We start from the raw sequence: 4142 nt of genomic DNA on the forward strand, positions 1-4142 counted from the left end.
TGTAGAAGAATATGCATTTGCATAAAAATCCGGGTCCTAGTCATAACTCATGTATCATAATAGCTAGTGAGTAAGATAGGTACCTACATAAAAAAATAAATAGGAAAATAAAGTTCTTAACAAAGCTATTGTTTTATCCAGAAGTTTTCCCACGTCTGTTTACAAAAGGTCCAAAAGTCATAAATTAGTATAAGACAATGCAAACTTAATAGTTTATCAAGTACCTATAGGTACTTGATAATAAATAATTTAACTTTTAATTATTTAATTTACTAAAACGTATACATTTTTTCATAATACAATAGAAAACCATCATTTTTTTTTTCAAATGCAGTGGAAAAATAAAACATTGTGTCCACAAGGATGTGTTTATTTTTAATACCTAGTAATTTTTTTCTTAGTATATTTACAAGATCAATATAGTTAATTATGGTTTCAAATTACGGATTGTATGAAATCACTATTTACAATTCACAATATAAGTATTCATCATGACTATTGTTAAACAGTTTAACAACACTGCAGTCACGTCAGGATTTTATATGTAGCTAGCCATGTAGGTACCTATACCCAGTACACACCAATGTAAAATACCGTTAGAATCAATTATTGGTATGCAAAAACATATCCTTCCAATTATGGTTATGATGTAAGTTTAACTTAAAAATCAAACATAAACAATTTTAATTGCTTTGTTTTTAGAATTCCAGTAAATCATTACTTATGGAAACTTCCCAATGTAAATAATATAACGACAGTAATTCAAATTGCAAAATGACGCTACTTTCCAAATATCGGAGACCTCTGTATTTCAGACAAATTTTCATCCCTCTCTACTTCAAATATATTACTCCTAAAATATATACAATTTGGGAAACTATAAAAATGTATGTCATTTTAAATGTAGGTATTGAGAACTTATTCATAGATTCGATATTTAAGTTATTTTTAAACTATAATCCTTAAGTCGTAAAATGTTTTTTTTATGTTTTTAATAACATTTAAAAATATGTTCACCGTTAAAAACGAACATATATATATTCGTTTCGACGAATACAACGTCTACAGTAATACAATAACGTAAGCCCTATACCAAAACCATAAGTCTTTTAAATTGGAAGTTACCAAGTTGTGAGTGTGTTTATATGTGCTATTGTGCTAGTTGTGAGTTAATGGAAAATCCAAGAGATTGACTCGTTAAAAGTATTTAACACTAAACGAAAGTCTTTCACATTCGTTCGTTCTCCGTATTGTCAAGTGTCAACTCACAGAAATAACAACACTATAACATGGACAAAATATTATAATATTATGATTTGTTAAATATTCCAAGTAAACAAACTTTCTTTTTAATGGAAATATTTTTATTTCATCTGGTTAGGTATATAGTATATACAACTAGATTTTATCGAAATAAAATTTCTATTTTTAAGAAATTCCAATAAACACTTTGCATTATTCAATAATTATGAATTCAAGTTTTGACTTTCAACTATCACTAAGTGTGTTCTTTATAATCAAACGATATACTAAACAGAAATACTATAATAATATAGTCGTGTAACACTGAACAACATGTATATTAGTTATACATTATCAAGTTATTATTAGATTACCTTGTCAACAATTATTAAGATCTACATATTATAATAAATAAAAGTATTGTTGACAAATAATATGTATATTATATATTTATATATACATTATATACATTCAAAGATTTATTCCTACACCATTTGTTATACACCCTAGTGCAGCGGTTCCTAATTTGTATTTCGGTTTCGCGAAATCCTTTTTAAACTAAAGTTTTCTAGGGGCGCCCTTCCTTCATAGAATGACTAATCATAAGAAATAGAAAAAATAAATAAAACCAGAAAAAAATGTAACAGGTAATATGAAAATATGTATTTAATTAAAATTATACATAATTTATACATTTTTATTTACTTAGCCGTAATATTGTTTCCATCGGCTCTATCGTCGGAATTCAAATTTATTTTTGGACCATATAAAATTCTACAGCAGCCCGGCACCCCTTAAAGACACCGCGGCGCACACTCTGCCCTAGTTTAGTTACACGCTATTTATGAAATGTATTCGTTTAAAATATAAACTATGATTTTATATTGTCACTTAGACAAAAATGTATTAAGCTGTTTTTATGTTCCTTTTAGGTTGATTGTATATTATTAAAATAATATTTATCAGTAATTTGTAAAACCTTAAAGTTATATTATACTATATATATATAGGTTTATTTATTATGATAATGAGCCATCATAAGTTGTTTACTTAGAAAGTAGTATCTCGTAATATTCGTTTATAAATATAAATACATATTTAAAATATTTTTTTAATATATAGAAAGAACTACCGCTAGTTTTATTTTCCGACTATAATATTATATTTAGTACCAAACTGGGCTTTGCACCGGAATCATTTCGGGCGTTAAAAGAAAATTCGGGTGTTACGGGTTAAAACACAATTTTTTGGTTACGGTTAAATGTACATTTTTTCGGGTTAACTGTGGGTAATTCTGGAATTAAAAAAACCCATATTGTATATCAATTAACATGAGATTTTCAATGCAAATTTGATATAATAGGTAATCTGATTTTATTTTTAAAGTAGTTAAACATAAAGAAAAAAAGAAAAAGAAAATTAATATTTATTACTTAATATTTAGGGAGTCTTTTTTCTACCGAAGAAACTTCTCGCTTATTACATATTTCGTTATAGTTATTATTTATTAAGAATGTTAAACAACACAATATTACTATTATTGATTATTGAACATTGTAATATAAAATAAAACAACAATTGAATGATCTATAGCATCTAGGGTTTATTAATTTGTAATTAAATATTTTATTAGTTGTAACTAATATCGTTTAGATAAATATATAGTGTGGTCAATATCGATGAAACATATTTATTATGTTTAATCGATTTAACTTGTCGCCACTGATTAATAATTGTTTCATTCAGTTTTAAGATAAACATGTAAATCATAATAATATGTTAACTAGCCACTATCTTCTCTGTTGCATTAGTTGGAAAAAATACACACAAATTGATATGCCACTTAATTTTTTAATGATTTAATAATTCGGGTTTTGAGTAAACCCAAATATTTTATTCGGGTTTCGGGTTAATTTGGGTATTTATTTTAGATTCTGAGCGGAGCGATGAATGTATTGATTTTACAATGATGTGTGTATTTTTTTTAATTTTTTTTTTTTTGTTGGTGTACACAATAAATAGTGGAAATAATACTTCGATTTTCAACTTTCTAGTTCGATGGGAAAGTGAATCTAGTTGGTGCATTGGGAGGCCAAAATTTAAAATTACCAATAATTTTCTAAAGCGCCAGGAAAAATAACATAAAAATTAAGGAAAATTAACGGGAATTATTACGTAAAATCAGTTTTCGACAAAATCGATGTTGATTTTTGGCGTAACTAGTAACTCTAAAACAAATGATACGAGATAAATGCAATTTTCACTCAACATTTATATTAGTATTTGCTATACATATAGTGTACAATAGTATACACTATACACCATAAAATATTCAAAATATTTTAATTTGTTTTGAGCTGTTTACAGACGTTATCAATTTCCAATAGGTAGTAAAGAAGCTTGAAAATGTAATACAAGGCTCTTAATATATTGTTACAATGACATTAAGAAAATTATAAAAAATTCGGTCACAATTTTTTTTTGTAAGCATTTATAGTTCTGAGGTTCTATTATTGAACGGTCTCCTCTTCACGTGATTCATATTTTTATATGTTTTTCTATGTTATTCTTATTACTTATTGTTTTTATTTTGTAAACAGATTGAATATATTTAAATAAAAAAAAAAGTATTTAAAGTTCAAATTTTGACAAAAGACGTAACAATCACGAAAATTTGCATATTATTTTGAGTTAGAAATTCCTAAAGATTTTTCTTTTTAAATCTAAGATTTTAAAATGTGATACAAGATTCCTTATAAGGTTAGTGTTATCTACCTTTATCAAAAAAAAAAAATGTATGTCAAATATGGATTTAAAATTGAATATATTTTTAATAGAAAACGAAATAAACGATGAATTTCAATTGAAAATTATATTTTTAGTGAATCTAACCACATAAA

This window comes from Acyrthosiphon pisum, chromosome A1 (genome assembly GCF_005508785.2).
Source record: "Acyrthosiphon pisum isolate AL4f chromosome A1, pea_aphid_22Mar2018_4r6ur, whole genome shotgun sequence".
NCBI classification, from domain to species: domain Eukaryota; kingdom Metazoa; phylum Arthropoda; class Insecta; order Hemiptera; family Aphididae; genus Acyrthosiphon; species Acyrthosiphon pisum.